General features: G+C 36.4%; 1 long non-coding RNA gene and 1 other non-coding gene across 3 annotated transcripts in view; one reads left to right on the top strand and one right to left on the bottom strand.

The window, feature by feature from the left end:
• The window catches only part of LOC116591232, a 122,444-nt gene that overhangs the window by 92,386 nt on the left and 8,546 nt on the right, over positions 1 to 21,512 (top strand). The gene's annotated exons all lie outside the window — the stretch shown is intronic.
• Positions 17,321 to 17,427, bottom strand: LOC116592137. Its single transcript, XR_004286328.1, has one exon. It is a non-coding gene; the product is annotated as a U6 spliceosomal RNA (small nuclear RNA).

Below are 21,512 nucleotides of genomic sequence, written 5' to 3'. Positions count from 1 at the left end.
AGAAAATATTAACTTGAGAAGATACATGTACCCCCATGTTCATTGTGGCATTATTTACAATAGCCAAGATACGGAAAGAAGTATCTGTTGATGGATGAATGAATAAAGAAAATGTGGTGCATATACACAATGGAATATTACTCAGCCATAAAAGAGAATGAAATCTTGCCTTTTTTGCAGCATGGATGGACCTCAAGGACATTATGATTGAAAGAATTAAGTCAGAGAAAGACAAATACTGTACAATCTCTCTTACATATGGAATCTCAAACAAATAAACAAAACAACCAAGTTCAAAGATACAGAGAACAGATTGGTTGTTGTCACAGGTGGGGTACAGGGAGTAAGAGAATGGGTAAAGGGTATATAATTATTTAAAAATTAAAAAATAATTAAAAATTAAAACCATTAATTGGCATTTAATTAGTTACATTGTATGTTCTATAGAAATAAAACATTTAAAAAAGTACAATGGAATACTATGCAGCCATCAAAAGAAATGAAATCTTGCCATTTGCGACAACATGGATGGAACTAGAGCATATCATGCTTAGCGAAATAAGTCAAGCAGAGAAAGACAACTATCATATGATCTCCCTGATATGAGGAAGTGGTGATGCAACATGGGGGCTTAAGTGGGTAGGAGAAGAATCAATGAAACAAGATGGAATTGGGAGGGAGACAAACCATAAGTGACTCTTAATCTCACAAAACAAACTGAGGGTTGCTGGGGGGAGGGGGGTTGGGAGAAGAGGGTGGGATTATGGACATTGGGGAGGGTATGTGCTTTGGTGAGTGCTGTGAAGTGTGTAAACCCTGTGATTCACAGACCTGTACCCCTGGGGATAAAAATATATGTTTATAAAAAATAAAAAAATTAAAAAAAAAAGTAAGTACTGGACCTATTATAGGTTATATATAGAGCAATGTCAGCTAAAATCTGGCACAACACTGTACCTATGTTTAGGTCATACAAAGTCTTCTGCTTTTTATTTTAAATTTCCTACCTGTCCATATATATATATTTTTTTAATCTGAGACACTTTAAAAGGTAACATTTTAAAAAGTTATTTTAGGAAGAGATTCATTTTAGTTTATTTCATTTGGTAAATAATGTTAAAATGAGTCATATTTTGTTTGCAACTTTAGTTATTTTAATAATTTGAATGTAATTCTATTTAGCACTATTTACCTGGTTGCTCATAATGTATATATCCTTGTTTAAATCTCATTATGTTTTTAATTGTTTTGTTTTTGTCATTTCCACAGTTTTTTTTTTTCCACATGTGTTAAATCTGGAGGTGTTGCCAAGTGGAAAGCCAAACAAAGAGAACGAAGTATATTAATTACAGCAAGAGTAATTAATATGCATATTTGCACTGTATGCAATTATCTATGGACTTTCAACACTGTCTTGAAAATTCTGCTATATATTTTTAATAGATTCTCTTGCCTGTTTTCTGGGAAAATTATTTTATAACTTACTTTTCTTTTCATCTTTCACCTAACTTTTATCTCTCCTTTCTCTGCTCACATATGATTCATGGAGGAAAATAGAAAATAGTAGATTAGAACTAATATCCTCATTTTCTGACCATTAAGTAGATATATGCCTATGACAATTGTCACCATCTTATTTATTTTCTTATATTAAAATGTGGTCTGTGTCTTTCCTGCTATTAAAGGTCCATCCCTCCATCTATAAGTGGATGCTATACCCTCTCATCTATTTGGATATATAACCCTCCTGAGTATCCCCTCTCTTGCATCTTCACCTAGGTTCTTAGCCTCAATTTCCCCTGCCTGGAACACTGTTCTTTCTGCTTTTTAATTTATTATTACTATTTTTTTTTAACAGTGACTCTCTTATTGATTCCATAGATTTCACTTTAAATATTACCTCTAAAAGATCTATTTATCTATTTAATTAAATATTGAAATCTCTCACCTTCTCCCCATTTCTCCCTGTTATTCTCCATCACAACATCTCATTTTCCTCTTTGTTTGCATGCATCATTGTATACTTGGTATTTATCTGTCTAGTTTTCCAGACTACAACCTCCATGAGGGCAGAGACCATATCAGTCTTCATGTCTGTGTCCCTAGCTCCTGGCACAATGCTTGGGTTCCTTGTAATTTCTCACTATTTATTGAACACATAAATAACTTCTTCCAGAATGGTGCATTTTGATATACTATATAGCATAATAATTCTCTTATAGATGAATATTTATTTTTAACTTTTTATATCACAACTAGTACCTCATAGGACTTTTTATGTTTCTATCTCCATGTATTCATGCTATAATTTTATAAGAATGATTTATTGAAGTGGGAATGCTGGGTTATGTCCTAGATATAGCCATTTGATTCTAGTAGTTAGAAATCGGAATCTTGGGACGCCTTGGTGGCTCAGATGGTTGAGCAGCTGCCTTCGGCTCAGGTCATGATCCCAGTGTCCTGGGATCGAGTCCCACATCAGGCTCCTTGCTCGGCAGGGAGCCTGCTTCTCCCTCTGCCTCTGCCTACCACTTTGCCTATGCTCGTGCCCTCTCTCTCTCTCTCTAACAAGTAAATAAAATCTTAAAAAAAAAAAAAAAAAGAAATCGGAATCTTAACACTTGTTAGGTTAACTCTATCAAAGGAAAATCTCCATCTTATTCAGTCCAAATCTTTTTCTCATGGGTGCTCCTTCCTTACTTAAGCAATGAGGTATTTATTTATTTAGGTATTATTTTTAAATGAAGTTATTATTTAGTATTTATTTCAGTGCTAAGGGGTGCTCTTCAAATTATGGGCAATGATTTGTCATTGGAGCTTCCATTGCAATCTTTTAGTACCAACTTTCTTTCAGTTGACTTCTCCAGAAGACTTTGCCTCCTTTCCACATTCTTTCCAAATGCTGTTTCTTTACTTTTATCTCCGGGAATGACAGCAGGGTGCTGTTGCTGTTACTGCTGTTGTAGATGTCACCTTTTTTTAAATGAAGATTTTATTTATTTGAGAGCAGAGAGAGAGCACAAGCAGAGGGAGGGGTAGAGGGAGGACAAGCAGACTCCCTGCTCAGCAGGGAGTTCCATTTGGGCTCCATCCCAGGACCCCAGGAACATGACCTGAACTGAATGAAGGCAGACACTTAACCCAGTGAGATACCCAGATGACCCTAGATGTCACTTTTCAATTGACCGCTCCCTGTCTGCATTTTATTTGCTGTAATCATTTTTTTTAAACCTGTTTTATCATTGGCAGTATTTATTTCAACCTTATCTGGTGGAAAAAGTCACTTGCTGCTAGAAGTTTGGGCTGAACACAGCTTTCTCAATTTTTGACCCTTTGAGAAGAATCGGGACAATGCTTGTGCTTCAAATAATTTGAAAATATTTAAGTGCATGATAGAACTAGCATTGTGATACTCCTACATTCTTTTTCCTCTTCAACATTGTTCCCTGTTTCCCTGGAATCCTCTGTTTTCTGCACAAGTATCTATTCCACCTTTAGGTATAAACCAAAGTATTCTGTGATTTCCTCCAAATATACTTATAGACGATTTATAATTATCAGCATCAAGAGGAATTATGTTTTATTATGTTTGTCTATTCCCATGTATTTTTACCTGGACAGTTCTAAGCCCTCTGAAGAGAGGAAACAGGTGGTTAAAAGCATCTAGTTGTGTATTCAGAGAGATTTGTGTTCAAATCCATTTTTACTAATTTTTAGCTGTGTGAACTTGGGCAAGCCACTTATTTTCAATTGCCTCACCTATGAAAACAGAATAATTAAAGAAACAATCTTACAATGTTGCTGTAAAGAATCGATGAGGTAGTGCCTACTATGTGTTTAGAATATTGACTGACATGTTTCATGTGTCCAATAAATGCTAGCTATTATAGTAGCCGTGAAAATGTACCTCTTAGATTACAGACTACAGGGCATCATTGACCCATGGCCTCAGCTGCTGCTCTCTGAAATGCATTCTTGTGTTTGCCCTGAGGCTGCATCTCCCACAGCTTGTTTCAGCCAGTGAGAAATGTGGTGTGGACACTAAGATAGGCCCATTCTTGGGAAACATGGGAACACTCAGACTTCGTCTCCAAGACCTCCACCACCTTTTTGAACTGCCTTAGAATTCCACTGCAGTCTAAAGTTTTTTGAAACACACTTCCTTCTTCCCCATCCTCCTTCAGAAGTGTCTGATCTGCATCATAATCTGATGGCTTTCCCAGACTTCCCTGGCTCCTTTTTCATGTTTTCTAGCTGGTATTTCTTGTGTGTCTAATTCTGGCTTGTCATTGGCCTCTTGAACTCGCACAAACAGTTCTTGGGATTGGTTTGAGAAACTCTGGCTGTGGTAGGTGAAGATTTGAAACTTGACGGCTCATCCCTGATGGGTCAAGAAGATGCTATGCTAGTCGATAGATGGACTATGAACAGTTCCTGGCACCAGATGATAGCTTAGTTGCTAAGTTTCACCAGTGGTGATCTGGGAAAATGTCCCTGGAAGGGAATGCTCTGGCAAGTGAAGTAGTGCAGGTGTTTGAAAGATATGATAGAAATAATGCCAGCAAAACACAGTTGGCCAGTTAATGGTAAGTTGCATAGATGATAATGATAGACAAAGGAAAATAAATGACTAAGCATTATAACCAGTGAGCTTTCATGGTAACTTATAAAGAAGGCCCTTATCTTCTGTAGTGGAACAGCAGATATGTGGAGCAGCAGCCTGAAGATGTCATTGTTAGAGCTGCAGAGCTCCAGAGAAATCTAAATACTTAGCCTGTACAGGTCTGTTATGCAAAGGTCAGAGTTGTGGTGGTAGGGAAAACCTAGTACTGTGAGAATGGAAAGGAGCATATGGCTTATGTCTTTTGATGATACTGGTACTATAGAACCCATAGACTCTTTGGGCTTGCAGAAGTGATCTCCCTTCCCTGCTAACAGCTAGAACTTCCTATGGTGTGTGATACTGAAAGTCTTTCCTTCACAGGCTAAGGGGTGCCTCCCTCAGAGGCTGTCTTAACCTTCTGTCTTGGTTGCCAAAGTGCTAACTAGGATTAAATCTCTGAGAATTCATTGATTGGGGAGCACTTTGTTGGGATACAGGACTAAAATCCTAATAGGAGTCCCAGGGGAATAGCCCAAACTTGTTGCTAAGGTGACCCTCAGAAGCCTAGAAAGTGATGTACAACATCTAGCAAAGTGGAGAAAAAATCCTGAGCTACCTTGAAAGATGTTGAAAGGAGGAATAAAGGGTCTGAGGGAGTTGGGTATCCTGGAATGGATGTCTTATGTAAAGCTGGAGGACACCCCAGAGGGCTGTGTTCCACAGAAGGGCTCAGAGGAAACACCATTCACATAAGCCATCAGGAATATGCTTGTTAGAGGGGCATCCAGATCATGAAGAAATTCAGTAGTGTCTTTCTTTCTCAGTCCAGACTGACCACTGGGGAGACAGTCACAGAGTTAGGCTCATTAACATCTTTAGAATGATGGGGACCCAAAGAAAGAGTCAGATGGTAGTGTTTAAACACTAAAAGTATCATGGCACCCCATTTAAAGTATAGGCCTTTAGGGAGTCCTGAATAAGATCTAGTTCACAGTATAGCCAATGGGTCAGTGGACCCACTGAGCAGCCATTCCCAGTTACCAAGTGGAATTGATATACTTGGCAGCTGGAATAAAACCAACATTTGGTCCTTGATCTGTGGAATAAGAGCTATCATAGTAGGTGTTGGAGGGAGATTAGTGCCACTATTAAAGTTCTAACCATTGTACTTACAGTAGTCTTTATCATGTTTCTGTTTGTTTTGCCATATTTACCTTATCATATTTCTTTTTATTTTCTGTTTAGTTTGGGATTATAGAAACCCTATCCGGCAGAGTAACTGTAGACGAATGCAAACTTAACCAAGTAGTAGTCTTAAGGCATGGTTTCTCTGGCCAATGTGGTATCACTGTTAGAAGCAGATTATTAAGATTTTACTTACATGGTATTCAGCCAATAATTTAGCATATTCGTTCCTCTCCATGCCCCTTAGAAAAATTGATCAGAAACATTTCTTTCTAAGAAAGGTATATTGACTTTCCTGCTTCTGTCTTAATATAGTCCAAAGAAATCAGAAATGCATGACAGTCACACAGAATGTCACAAAGATGTATTACAAAAATGACATTGTTCTGGCTGGACAGGATGAACAAGAGATTGCTAGAATCCTGGTGAATTTGGTAAGACATGTATACTCCAAGGGCAGGAGATAAATTCTAGGCAGTTTTAGGGATCTGCTACTTCTGTGAAATTCATGGGTACAGTGGTGAGTCAGCAGTGTGTCAGGTTATCTCCTCCAAAGTAAAAGATAGGCTGCATCTTGCCTCCCCTACAAGAAGAAAGAAAGCTTAGTACCTTGGTAGATCTTTTTTGGCTTTTGGATACAGCACATTCTACTCTTAAGAGTACTGCTTTAGTGCAGTAGTGGGTGGTGACATGGGAGCTGCTAGCTTTAAGTTGAGCTGGGATCAGAAAATAGCTCTGCAGGGTTTCAGCCTGGCCACTTGGGTCATATGAACCCACAGACTTTAAGGTGTTCAGGTGTCATTACCAGGAAAAGAAGCAGTATAGAGATTATGGCAAAGTCTGATGGGAGAATTCAGCTGAGATCTACTGGAATCTGGAACACCATGCCAACTGTAGCAGAGATTATATACTTTTTTAGAAATAGCTCTTGACATGTCATGGGGGCGTGGTAGAGATGGAATACTTGATTTTGGAGCAAACACCAAGTGATCAGGTATCTGGAAATGCCCACTATAAATTAGATTTTGTTAGAACTGCCAAAGTCAGATGTACTCAGCAGCAACCATTCTAAGATAAAAATGGAGCTTTGGAGTTGAGCCCAAGCAGGACCAGATGTACAGGTAAACTGCATGAGTAAGTAGCCATAATCCCAGTCTCCCATTGTGTTGATTGCATCGGTGGTTCTTTCCTAATTCACACCTGTGTGAGCACTTGTGCAAATCACAAAGGAGTAGGAAAAAGTCTGAACATGGCACATTATAGGGGCTTACTAGATAGTAAGTGAATGCAAGGAGTTGGTTAAGCTACTTTTATGTGGGTACATAATTATCATTCTGTTCTACAGATGAAACAACAGAGGCCAAGTGAAGTAGAATTCATCACCTATAAGTAATGAATAAGGGGACTGGAAGACAGATGTCCTGCCTCGTGCTGTAATGTGCTTTCTATGACACCTTCCTGTTTTTCATGTTTACCGCAGGATATCATCCTCATTTTGAAAGGAGAATCAGGTTCATTATAAGAAATTAAATTATAACACAGTTAATACTCCACATTTAAAACATTTAAAATTCCATGCCCCAATTGCTAACCTAAAAACTGGTATCCTCATATGTTGAGTCACTTTTTTCAATTACTTGCAAAAATGGATAGAGATTGGGAGGGGCTGTGAATTTATGCATACTAATGAAACCTTAAAATAAAATGTTTCCATGTGCAACTTCCAGTCTTGTTGGATAACTTTACTTGATTGAAAATTACTTGAGAAAGATGAAATCATATATTACCTTAAATTTACTGAAAGCCTGTGAACCACCTATATTAGGTGTGAAGCTGATAAAGTTTCATCTTGAATGGAAATAAGTTGGAAAAACAGCACGGCTAACATTTTAGATACATCTCCAGAAAGAAGGCTGATGGTATTAGCTCCACTCGGACCAATACTGGGCGACTCTGACAATACATTTTTGCTATCATGACAGTTGCTAAAATCCCATCTAGTACTGAGTTTCTACTGGTTCTGCTCATATTTCCTATGTGGATATTCATTCTTTTTTTTTTTTTTTTTACTAGTAATGACTCATTCATTGATTTATTCCTTCCTTGAACAAAACTTTACTGTATGTTAGTCACCATACTCCTATAGAATTGTTTCTACCTGCATTACGGGTAAACAACATATTGTTAGATTACGACAAATTAGAATTTTGTGGTTAAAGAAAATGAAGCAAGAGATGTTTAGTAACTTCTTTAATGTCACACAGCAGGTATTTATAGGATTTGAGCTTCAGAGCAGGAAATGTGGTTCCAGAGCCTGTGCTTTTAACCAGGATGTTATTTCTCAGAAAATTCATAGTGTTGTATCACTTCTCTGACTTAAGGTATCCCTGCTATGTTTCTGAGGGAAATACATATATAGATTTCTGTTAGGAGAGTAAGTTATAATGACAAACAATAGGAAAGTCTTTGGAGTCTTTTATATATTTTTGTGGCCCTGTGGCAATTTATCTTGGGCCTCAGAAAACTGCTTATTATTTTAAAAAATATGTTTTTTTAAATCACAAAACATGAAAAAAATCTGGATAGCTACGTCTGAGTAGCTGCCTTAGAGTTTGATATTCTAAGTATGAAAATTAAAGACATCCGTATATATTAGTCATACAAAGTCATATTATACTTGGTCATAAATTATAATAATATAATTTAAATGCCAATATGAATGGACAATGGCAAGGATATTTTGGGAAAAGATGTAAATATAATGCAATTGGGGTTGTATTTGTAAGACTTTTTTCTTATCCATAAGATGTGGTAATGATAAGCTGATTTTAGAATTCTTCAGAAATGTAGGTATAATATGTCTAATATATATGCCTAGCGATGAGACAGACCAGTTGCCTTAATACTCAAGGAACATGAAGACTGAAGACTGAGGTTGACTTAGGAGGACTACCTACTATAATTTTGGAATGTTGGGCTCTTTCTCCTTAAGGTTACCATAGTTTTATTACAAGAGTATTTTTTAAATATGTGATGTGTTTTGATGAATAGAGGGTCTTATATACCAGAAATTAAAATCTTCAAATGATTGAGCTGAAAGGGACCCTAGAGTAATGGGATTAAAAATAAGCAGATATTTATTTTTCTTATAAAGGCAGCAATAATTCCATAGTCCAACCCAGTAAGATGTTTTTACTCTTTTCCAATCACTGTATTGGGTGTGCTTATAACCTACAACAGCCTTTGAAATTAATTCAATAAACTGATTTTACTAAAATAAAAAATAAACAAAAAGTCTGTCACAATTTGGACATGCTGGACTGGGAATCCTATATTATTTCCAACTGGTCCTGGGGTTTTGTTTCCCAGTTGTGTGCATTCATGGCCATCTGCTTCCATGGCACGGTGACAGCTCACACTCTTATTGGAGCCCTGACTTGCTTAGCTAAACAGGGGTTTCAAGTTGATATTCAAATAAAAATCTTCTCTTTCTGAGTTCTGATCTATTAAATTACACCCTCCATTCATTTTATACTCAGTAACAATACAGAACTTCAAAGCTCATCCATAATTCAGTTCATCCACAAAACTACATTTTCATTAAACAAACTTTTATTTCAGAATTGATTTAGATTTACAGAAAAGTTACAAAGATAGGGTATAGATTTCCCATATACTTCACACCCAGTATATTTTCATTATTAGCATCTTATAGTGGAATAGTATTTGACACAATTACTAAACTGATACTGATACACCAGTACTAACTAAAGCCCATACTTTATTCAGATTGGCTTACATTTTACCTGACACCTTATTCTTTTCTGGGATCCTTAGATTACTTGTCATGTCTCCTTGGACTCTCCTTGACTGTTACAATTTCCCAGACTTGCCTTGCTTTGGGTGACCTTGAGAATTTTAAGGAGTGCTTGTCAGGTATTTTGTGCAATGTCATTAGATAGGATTTGTCTGATTTTATTGTGAGTAAACTGGGGTGATGAGATTTTAGGAGGGAGACCACAGACATAAAAGTACCATTTTCATCAGGGCTACATCTGTCAACATGATTTATTAGTATTGATATTGTCTTCTTTGATCACTTGGATGAGGTAAGCGTTGGTCAAGTTTCTGCACTGAATAGTTAACTTTTTAAAATTTCTCCATTTGTATTCTGTTTTCTTTGGAAAAAAAGTAATTGAGAAGCCAAGACTTAAGAAATGGAGAGTTATCTTACACTCCTTTGAGGATGAAATATCTACATAATTAATTTGACATTCTTTTTCATGGGAAGTTTGGCTATTATCTCCCTTGATTCAATCATTTATGTATCAGTATGGACACATGAATATTAATTTTAGATATGGGGGTAAAATCCAATACTATTTTATTTATTCTGTTGTTCAAGTTACACCAGTTTTGGCTATTGGGAATTCTTTCACTTGGCTCCTATATCCCTTTGACATACCCCCACCATTTTGTGTGTTTGTCTTTGTACAGGTGTGTGCATGTTAGTTAATACTTCTTTCCTCTCTGGCAGTACTGTATACTTTAACCTCATTTTGTATATTTCCTGCCCAGTGCTAGAATCAACCATTTTTTTCAAGCAGCTCTGATCCCTTTCCTTGGAAACTGGTGTTAGAAGCCAAGATGTGGTACTAGTTATACTCATTGCTACTGGGATGCCATTACTTTTAGGTCCTCTCAGCTGACAGGAAAGAAAAAATTATATAAAATTACCTGGGTATATATACATACATCTATGCATATTCTATCACTATATCAATCTTTCTATCTATACCCTCCTCTGTGTGTGTGTGTATATGTATATATAGGTATATATATGTAAAATCTCCATATATACGTATATATCCATCTGTATCTATATTAAGCTCAGATTGCTGTCTCTCACTCTAATCCATTACCACATAAATCGTTCTAATCTCTTCTTGCTTATCATTTCCCATTCCAACAGCAAGAAACCTGGCTCCTACTGTCCAGCACCCATTTAATTACTCAGTTTCAGTATGCATGTATAGTGGTTTCAGAATTTTAATCTTTACCAACTTTATGAGCTAGGTTTTGGTATTTATGCATACTTTCTTTTGCTTTTAGTGTTAGAGAGTCTGCTCATTACCTGTTATTTAGGTCAGCACTTTCCCTTTACCACCTTCAGTGAGATTATTTCATAACTTTGTAATATAGTTAGATCTTTATTACAAAGTGATCCCCTGTCTTCTTAAAATTTTTTGTTAATTTTTACTCATCAAGTTTCACTCCTTTTTGCTTTGAAGTCCTTTGGGTTTGGCAAATGTACTGTGTCATATGCCCCACATTATAATATCTTAAAGTCTGTTTTCCTTGCCCTAGAAATCCGCTTGTGTTTCACCTATGCAACGTCCTCCTTTCCCCAAGACTACTTTGCAAATTACTCTATCCTACTATCATTTTACTCTTGAAATATTTTACATATAAAGGTGTTCTGGTCTCAATTTCTCTATTTTATAGGTGGTAACATAAAAGGTTGTGTGTCTTGATGTATGTGTGTGTAGATGTGTATTGTTATCCAGTTCCTTATTGTTGGATTTTGTAGCTATATATATTCGTGTGAAAAACAACTAGCTTTTGGGGTGCCTGGGTGGCTAAGTGGATTAAGCCACTGCCTTCAGCTCAGGTCAAGATCGCAAGGTCCTGGGATAGAGGTCTGCATCAGGCTCTCTCCTTAGCAGGGAGCCTGCTTCCTTCCCCCCCTCCCCTGCCTCTGCCTTCCTCTCTGCCTACTTGTGATTTCTCTTTCTATCAAATAAATAAATAAAATCTTAAAAAAAAAAAAAAAAAAACAACCAACCGGGACGCCTGGGTGGCTCGGTTGGTTAAGCAGCTGCCTTCGGCTCAGGTCATGATCCCAGCGTGCTCAGATCATGATCCCAGCATCCTGGGATCGAGTCCCACATCGGGCTCCTTGCTTGGCAGGGAGCCTGCTTCTCCCTCTGCCTCTGCCTGCCATTCTGTCTGCCTGTGCTTGCTCTCTCCCTCTCTCTCTGAGATAAATAAATAAAATCTTAAAAAAAAACAACAACCAACTTTTGCCTTGAGAAGCTGAATAATGCTTACTGTGTTATATATTACACATATATACACTAACCTCTTTTTTCATATTCTTTCCATTTTAATATCATGGAGTATATTATGAGAATTGAGTACATTGCACCATCCCATCCAATTAGTCTGTATTACAGCCTCAGAAATAGGGGCACCTGTGTGGCTCAGTTTGTTAAGTGACCAGCTCTTGGTTTTGCTCAGGTCATGATCTCCTGGATGGTGAGATCATCCCCCCATGGAACCCTATGTCAGGCTCCATGCCCAGTGGACAGTCCACTTGAAGATTCTCTTTCTTTGCTCCTCTCCCTGCTCTCTTTCTCTCTCCACTACTAAAATAAGTAAATCGATTTTTTTAAAAGCCTCACAAATTAAGAGAAATCAGTGACCCTATATGACCAAATGGTTAGCGCTAGATGTTTGGTGGTGGATGGCTATTAGCTAAAAATATAGAGGAAATGAAAGAACAAAGCTGATTGGTTTATATCCCTACCTCACATTTTCTTTGTCTTCTCATTTGGTTTTCCATATACAAATTTTGAAACTTGATTTTCGGTTTTTTTTTTTTAAACTGACACCAGGGAAATATGTCTGTTTATTGTAGAATAAATACAGTTTTCTTAAAACATTTCAAAAACATGCAAAAGCTCATGTTTTATAATGATATTAGGGTTTCTGTAGGTAGGAGTTCTGCATTTTGGAGGATCCTTATGTGATACAAACTGAACAATTGGGAGCACTAGCTCATAATGATGCGATCATTTTCGACAGTCTCTTTATGTAAGCTTTGGCAGAAATGTTGTAATGCGTTAGTCATTTTCATAGAGAAGATATTGGTCCATGCCAGAAATATAAATATAAAGAAGAAAATATATCCTTTGATGGATACTATTTCTATTTTTTAATCATTGTTTGAAGCAAACTATACCATTCTAAGAGCATGACGAGTACTACACATAAATAGAATTGCTTCTAGACATCCTTTATTAACTAGAATACCTGTCTCAAAATTGCTCCAATAAGTTTCAATACTTCCATTACATTTAAATTGCTCACAATTTACTATCTCTAGAGCTCTTGGTTAAACATCTGAGGAGACATTGAGCTCTACTTTTTGCTTCATTAATCAGAGCAACTCACTTGACCCTCATTGTTTCATTTCCTTCATCTGTAAATACGGTAATAAGGATGCACCGTATTTGAAAAGTTGGGCTAGATTTCTGTTAAGGTTAGCAACAAGTAAAGTTGATCTATACTTAAAGGTTGCTGATAACATTATAGAGGCAGGCATTTCAAAGTTTGCAGACTCACTTTAACTAAAATGTACAGCTTGGTAATATAAATTATACACTGTTCATAAACTGACAACAAAGTTTATAAAGTTTACTTTGTTATTATAACTCATATAAAATATGAGTTTACTCATGCTTTGAATATAGTAAACACTCACTAGATATTTTTTAGTGCTGAATTGAAGCCTGGATGGACTTGCTATAACGACTTAAGAGAAGATTCTGAAATAGTCAGAGAGGGAAGTTCACAGATATGCATTGATATAAAACAGGGTTTAGAAGAATGGTTTTTTACCATTTTGGACAAGTAAGAAGAGAAAACTATTACCTCCTCCCAGCTTAATCTGAAGAATTTTGTAATTCTGCTAAATTGGTTAGAGGTTATAACAAAGAAAAGGTCATTCAGAATAATGAATATTGGGGCGCCTGGGTGGCTCAGTGGGTTAAGCCACTGCCTTCGGCTCAGGTCATGATCCCAGGGTCCTGGAATCAAGTCCTGCATCGGGCTCTCTGCTCAGCGGGGAGCCTGCTTCCTCCTCTCTCTCTGCCTGCCTCTCTGCCTACTTGTGATCTCTCTCTGTCAAATAAATAAATAAATAAAATAAAAAAAAAAGAATAATGAATATCTCTTAAGTGACTACTATGTAAATATAGTTGAATTTACCAAACTATACTAGTAACTAAAGAGAAATCTCATTTACTAATGATAATTAAATTTATTGGAAGCTTGCTTTGTGGACAGTGTGTTAGACCCTTTACTCGATTTACCTCATTCAGTCTCAGATAGCTCTCTGAAACAGTTTTTAGTTTCATTTTACCAGTGGGTAGACCAAGTCCTGATAAGTTATTATACAATTATCTACTTTGCAATGAATGGTTTTAAGAGATACATCTCATATATATTATAAGCCCCTGAGTATAAATGTAGCTTGCTAATATGTATTTTAAAAGCCCTCATTTTGTTACCTAAATCTATTAATGGAAGGCCATTTTGCCAGTGATTAAGAATAAATGAAATATTGAGAAATGGTAGTATCTTTTTAACTAACTACACTTGACAAAATATCTTTCATGGTTTAGGTCGTAACAGCATTTATTTATTTATTTATTTATTTATTTTTAAGATTTTATTTGACAGACAGAGATCACAAGTAGGCAGAGAGAGAGAAAAGAGGAGGCAGGCTCTGTGTGGAGCAGAGAGCCCTATGTGGGGCTCGATCCCAGGACGCTGGGACCATGACCTGAGCTGAAGGCAGAGGCTTTAAGCCACTGAGCCACCCAGGCGCCCCCAGAATGGCATTTTTAATCTTGTATTTAAGATCTAGTACCTTACTTAAAGATAACTGGTTGCTTGTGACTAAGTATCTCGGATGGACAACTGCTCTCTCCAGTCTCTAGAATAAAGTACTGAGAAAAGACATTTATTAAAGCTGATTGTCCAAATTCCTGGAGAGTAGTTGTTTCTGTAGCTACCGGTATCAACAGCCACTGCTCAAGGCTCTTCAAATAATGGCCCCTGAACACCCTGAATTTGGTATGAAATTTCCCAATGGATTCATTTTAGTTATATCCTGTACAGACTTTTTAGTACATTTTAGTACATGTGGCTCTATAGGTGGCAAACAGCATAGATTGCTGGGTAGGCCACTGACCAGTATGTTTTTCTTCTATTCAATTGATACATAGTTACTGGTTATTTATTGAAGACAGATTAGTTTTCAAAAAACAAAACATAACAAAATAATATCAAAATAGGTAAATAGAAGCAAAACAATTGTTAAAACAATTTAACATTGTTAAATATAACAATGAGTTATATTTAACTCATTCTTTTCCAAATTTTGTATTTTGGATGGATGTTCCTGAATTGGGTTAGTATAGTAATACTACCAAAACTGGAAAAAGTTTCCCCAATCTGATTTTGTTTTAGTTGAAAGAGTTCCTAAGACTTTGAGAATAATTTTCAGATGGTCAGGATGAGTGGAGGAATGGAAGCAGTTACTCTTCCCAGTTCTGAAAATGAAGTTTATAGGAGTGGAAAATGCTTGATGCCTTCCAAATTAGACTGGATCCTGGGTAAATGCTAGCCTGCTTGTTAACAAATATCCCTCGTGGAATTATATCTCTAAGGTAGATAGATAGACACATGGATGTAGCTATAGGTATTTATCTAGTTTAGGAAAGCCTCAAAAGGCTCTACCTGATCCTAGAGACATACAACATGGAGGGTTTACCCCTTATTAAGTCAGAGGCAGGTATTGGCAGTTTTTTCTCTGAAAATATCCTTGTGCCCTCCTTACCAGGCCTAGTGATATGTGTAAATAGTTGCTATGGCACTGGAGGTTATGCCTTCATTCTGTCATGGCCTCTCTCCCAAGTGGTTTTCCAGTTGTTTAAAATCTAGTTGTTTAGAATCTAGGGATGCCTCAAATGCACATCATCTTCATTTCCCAAAAATAAGAGTAAAACCTGAGACTGTTACCCTCCCCTCTGAAATCCAAAGCCACAACAATTAATACAATTATTATATATAATAGTATAGTAAACTTATCCATACTCAATATAAGCCACATTATGAGCCTGACATATAAAAAATAAATAAATATTCCTAAATCCTTGTGGGATATTATTCTGTGATTTTATGCACCATGGAAACCAGTTTAATTTCTTAAAGCTACTTGTTTGGATTCTAAAATCCTCCATTGGTAACTTCTCAAATTACCATATAGTAAACAAACAGCAATAGGAAAATTTTTTTCCTAAGCATTGTAGATGAGCAAACATACATTTAAAAAGGCACTACCTTGGGGACCTGGGTGGCTCAGTGGGTTAAAGCCTCTGCCTTCAGCTCGGGTCATGACCCCAGTGTCCTGGGATTGAGCCCCACGTCCGGCTTTCTGCTCAGCAGCGAGCCAGCTTCCTCCTCTCTCCCTCTCTACCTGCCTCTCTGCCTACTTGTGATCTCTGTCTGTCAAATAAATAGATAAAATCTTTTAAAAAAAAAATAAAAGACACTACCTTGTAATCAAAGATGTTTCTAAATACCCCCTTGTTAGTCAGAGACACTACCTTGTAATCAAAGATGTTTCTAAATACCCCCTTGTTAGTCGGTACATACATTGCTTGCCTAATATTCAACCCCGCTAACTCCATACCCCTTCTTCCATTCAGATCCCCCTGCACAATTTCCCTATAGCCCTGGAGAAATCGCAGTTCCTTTCCACTGTGATTCTTAAGTCAGGAATGTGGTTTGAAGTGCATAGAGTTATCTTGTTTAATTGTGAAGTTGAGGAAGTTAAGGTTTTCCTGTCATGAAAAAGCCTGTGTAATATCAAGTGCTTACCTGTCTTCTCAAATATCTATGCCACCCAATTTATTTAACTATTCTTTGGCTTTTGAACTAGATTTCTACCATCACATAGCTCTTCAGTTCTGATGATACACACACACACACACAAAAACACAAGGAAGCCAGAGATACTGGCTTCTCTGGCTAAGCAGAGAAGACTGAGCTTTCAGAAGTACAGGCAATCCTAGGATACCCTTACTTTGATGTTTTGACAATGTGTCTTCCCAAGAGAGAAAAATTGAGTAGAAGGATAGAAAGAGTTAAAAAAAAAAAATAAGGAAGTAAAAAAGGAGAGGATCTTAATGGGCTTCAACTGGTAGTCTATAAGTAATGCTTCATGAAATAATTAAATATTATATCCAGATGTATTTCATCATTCCTTAAATCAGTAATAAAATCTTTTTATTGTGTCCCAGTCCAACTTAGTACTCTTCTGTTCAACTTAAAGTAGGTAGTGGTTAGCTGTAGCATGAGAATAATTTTAGAGGAGAATGATATTTGAAAAAATTCAAAAGACAAATCTAAATCTTACTCTCTACTTTTGAAGATCTCAAAGATGTTCAATCCAGATGATGATTTACTAACAGAATAATAGAATGACAAACTTTTCATTTTTCAAATAAAAATTTCTAAGTTACACATTATATCATTATTGATTAAATTATAATCAAACCTGTCATTTGAAAATAATTTCCTATGATCTGTACATTTCATAAATCCTTTATATGATTTTTTAAGACTAAGGGTAGTTGTTTTTCACTTATGGGCTTATATTTTTTCAGTGATCATTTTTTTAAAAATATAGAATGCTTCCCGAATTTTTGTGTTATCCTTGTGAAGGGACCATGCCAATCTTCTCTATAGCATTCCAATTTTAGTATATGTGCTGCTGAAGTGAGCAGTTTTGGTGATAATGTTTAACACTTAAATTGAAAGTCAGAAGACTTTTTCAATGCATACGAATATGAGTAAAAATAAAATGATATGAGCTCTTGGGTGGCTCAGTTGGTTGAGCATCTGCCTTTGGCTCAGGTCATGATCCCAGGACTCTGGGACTGAGCCCCACCTTGAGCCGCCCCCTCAGTGGAGAGCCTGTTTCTCTCTCTCCTTCTGTTGCTCCCCCAGCTTGTGCTTGCTCTCTCTCTCTCTCTCTCTCTCTCTCTCTCTGTCAAGTGAATAAATATAATCTTAAATAAAGAAAGAAAATGATATAGGGAAGTATAAAATTTTGGTACATTAAGTAATGATGGGACTACTGGCTTATAAAAATTCATTCTACATTTTGTGTCACTATTTCATAGCTAGAAGCCTGAGAGTTTGAGTACCTACACAGAGGGAGAGTACAAATAAACACCTATGCAAGTGTCTACCATAAGAACAGAACAACCAATATGCTATATGATAGAAAAAAGCAAAGTGAAGTACTGATTGTAAGTGGTGCTTGATTTTATTAAGCCAAGAGAGCACTATTACTGAAAGTCTTTATCTGACTAAGGCATATTGTTTTGTTGTAATGATGTTCATGAGCTGTCTTGTGGCTGCCATTTAAAGCCTGCCATTCACCTAAAGGATGCAGAAGCCTTGAAAATGTTAGTTAGGTGATAGCCTGATCCACATTGAAGAAGCTTTAATTTAGATGTCTCCACCATTTTCTTTGAAATGCTCTCACATGTTCACAAGAACAATAGCCATGGAACTGTGACACTGTCAAAAGTCAACTTGGTGGGAACACAAATTCCTTTGAAATCTTCAACTGTTTCATTGCATATGTCTAAATCAAAATCTAGTGATTATCTCATTGAAAATATTTCTAAAATACCAACAAATAAATGAACTTGCCCTTCCATCATGGAAATCTGTTTCTTGAAGAGATATATATATATATATATATATATATATATATATATATATATATATATATATAAAGATTTTATTTATTTATTAGAGAGAGAGAGAGCATGAGAGGAGAGAGGTCAGAGGGAGAAACAGACTCCCTGCTCAGCAGGGAGCCTGGTGTGGGACTCGATCCCAGGACTCCAGAATCATGACCTGAACTGAAAGCAGTTGCTTAACCAACTGAGACACCCAGGTGCCCCTTGAAGGTATATATTCTTTTAGCTGAAAACACAATGTAATATTTGCCTTATATTTAGGTAGGGTAAGTCCCATTTGTGAGAGTTTGGTAGGACCATGTGTAGCTATGATGCTTCATTGTCCTATACAACTAATTCTTCAAATTGAAATTAATTGCTGGACTTTGGTTCTTGCATATGCAGCCATCTTAGGAGAGGTAGCACATTAGATTGCTTTCACCATCATTTGTTAGTGTGAATGAGTTTATCAGGTCTTTCTTCACCAGAGCTTTAGACAGGACCTCCAAGAAGATGGGTTTAGAGAAAGCATAACTACTTTAGATAAGTATAAAACATACTAAGGAGGGAATACTGAAGTTTCTAAAACAAAGACAGAATGATATAAACTTCTGCCTATAATTTCATTTCATTTTGGTAATCTGGAACAACATCCTTAGTAAGAAAACAATGACAGAACCAGCTGTTGATAGATTATTTTCTATAATCCATATTAACTAAACAAAAAATACTGACACAATATGTCTTCTATTTTGGGATGGGGGAAATTTTAAAATGTCAGCAAATGACTTGTTGAAATGGGAGAAAATTCAGATACATAATTTCTCTTTTCTTCCCTTTGTTGGGTTGACTTTTCCAGGTAGGTGCTTTGGAAATAACTAAGAAATAAGTGGTATCTTTAGAAAAAGAAAAAGAAGAGCTGAGGTATAGCAATTGCTTTTTTGAGTTCCTAGGAATCAGAGTCTTAATCAGGTCAGTGGTGAATTTTTTAAATTAAAGTATTCCTAAGCTTATGGAATTTCTAGTTCATATTAGAATATGCAAAATTAGTGTTTATACTTAGTTTGGCTATATGCAACCTTTTTAAAATTAGTTGATACTCATTCTCTAAACTTTTCCACCTCCTCTTCTTTTTAATAGGCTGCATTCTGACTTCTTTTCTCATCACTCCACTAAAATTGCTCTTAGTAATGACATTGTTGACTTCTGACCTGACAAATTCAGCAGATGCTTTCCAAGTATTCCCTTTGTTCCATTTGATGCTGTTCATACATCCCTTTTTGATATTTCTTTTTTTTTTCAGTTCTATAACTCTCTCTTAGTCTCATTTTCACCACCTAAAAGTCTAAATCTCAGTCTCTTTCATGGACTCCTCTTCTGTACACTCGTTATACACAGGTGTACCTCAGAATTCCACTTCATATTCTTCTCATTCCTTATACATTCTTCAATGATCACATCCACTCACTTAGCATTTATATTAATTGTTCCTAACAGTCTGGAACATAGAGCCTGCAATTTTTGTCCTTCCAAGTCCAGAGGTGAAGACTGTCTAGTGACTGGAATTGGGAACAATGGAAAATAGCAGCACATCATCTTTGCATAAGATAATGCAAAGCCTCATTGCAGACCGTCATCACCTCTCACTGACTATGTGCCAGGCATTGTCAAGAGAAGTGTATGTGGAAAGTTATATAAAATAAATCAAAAGGTCATGATAGTCTACTTGTCTAGCATAATTCTACTCATAGGAGTGATTGAATAACCATTTGCTAATTGTTTGGGTCTACTAAACAGGTCATAGGAAGTTCATCTGGTCTAGCAACTTCCTAGTATTACTCAAGAATAAAAAAAAAAAAAAGACAAGAACAGATGCTGTTGTAGAGGTCATGCCAAGAAAATGTGAAGCTTTGAAGCTTTTCATTTCCTTGTAACTACCACCATTACCTCTTCAAATTTCAAATTGAATGTTTGTCAGTATTAAGTCAATGAGACAAGCTGTTCATGCCACAAATTCGTCATATTCTAAAGTAGACATGACAAATGCATCTTTGTTAAATGTTCTTTTTAGAGTAAAACCTTTTGGCAATTAGCTTAAAAGAAATTGTTATTTCATTGGTAAGCGTATGGAACCCCTGCTTGTAGAATTCATAGAATGTGACCACCCAGACTGTAGATTCAGTGGTCTATGGATCATTGTAGTACTGTGGATCAATATGACTAAGTTACATGTTTTCCCTAAGAATGGTTATCCCAAGGGTATGGTTAATTTGGAAAAGGAAATAATAGAAGATGAAAATATATACTTTCTCCTGGGGCCTAGAGCTAAAGAAAGTAAGTAGTAATGCTGTTTTTATTTCAAAATACCATAATGTAATAGATCCTTAAACTTTCTCAAATATCTTCCTGTTCCCAGCCATGCTGTCTATGAGATGTACCTCTAGTAGCGATGCACTATGTACTGGTATTTATCTGTGACTGCCTGGACCAGAAATAGGCAGAACAATCAATAGAGATGAGGTAATTAAAATAGAGAAGAAAAGATAAACAGGAGGTATAGACTGTGTGTCCTAATTGTCTTCCTGTTGACCATCCAGGTCTTTTATAATACTTGGATGTCTTGCAGCCTGTGTGTTCTTTAAGATAGTATTGCATCCATTTAATAAAATCCTGTTTTGTTTAAACTAATTTGCATTGTATTATTTGTGTTTGTAGCCTACTCTTTGCCTGCCAAAACGACAACAACAACAACAAAACCACCATTTTGTCAGGGAAGAGCATGATCTTTTTAGAGCCCTTTTTCTTCCTTTTCTCAGCTTCTCAGTATTACTCTACTTATATAGTTTCTGTGAAAGGTGCTATTTTTTCTATAAACCCTTGAAATGACCATAGTCAACTGCTGCAGAGATTGGCACTTGGCTAGATCTAGACCAATCACAACCCTTCCTTTGTATTTCTGGATCTGGAAGTAAGAAGAGCGTTAGACCATTTTCTCACCACTGACAATTTTTTCAGATATAATACTCAATGAATTCAAGCATTTTTCCCAGTAATGCAAGTCTGCAATAAAAGACTATGAAGCCAACAAGTGAAGCACAATGAAGGGAGAAGCTGAA

Source organism: Mustela erminea, chromosome 5 (assembly GCF_009829155.1).
Source record: "Mustela erminea isolate mMusErm1 chromosome 5, mMusErm1.Pri, whole genome shotgun sequence".
NCBI classification, from domain to species: domain Eukaryota; kingdom Metazoa; phylum Chordata; class Mammalia; order Carnivora; family Mustelidae; genus Mustela; species Mustela erminea.
The sequence above is the reverse complement of the archived record's forward strand: the minus strand, read 5'-3'. Positions and strand labels throughout refer to the sequence as shown.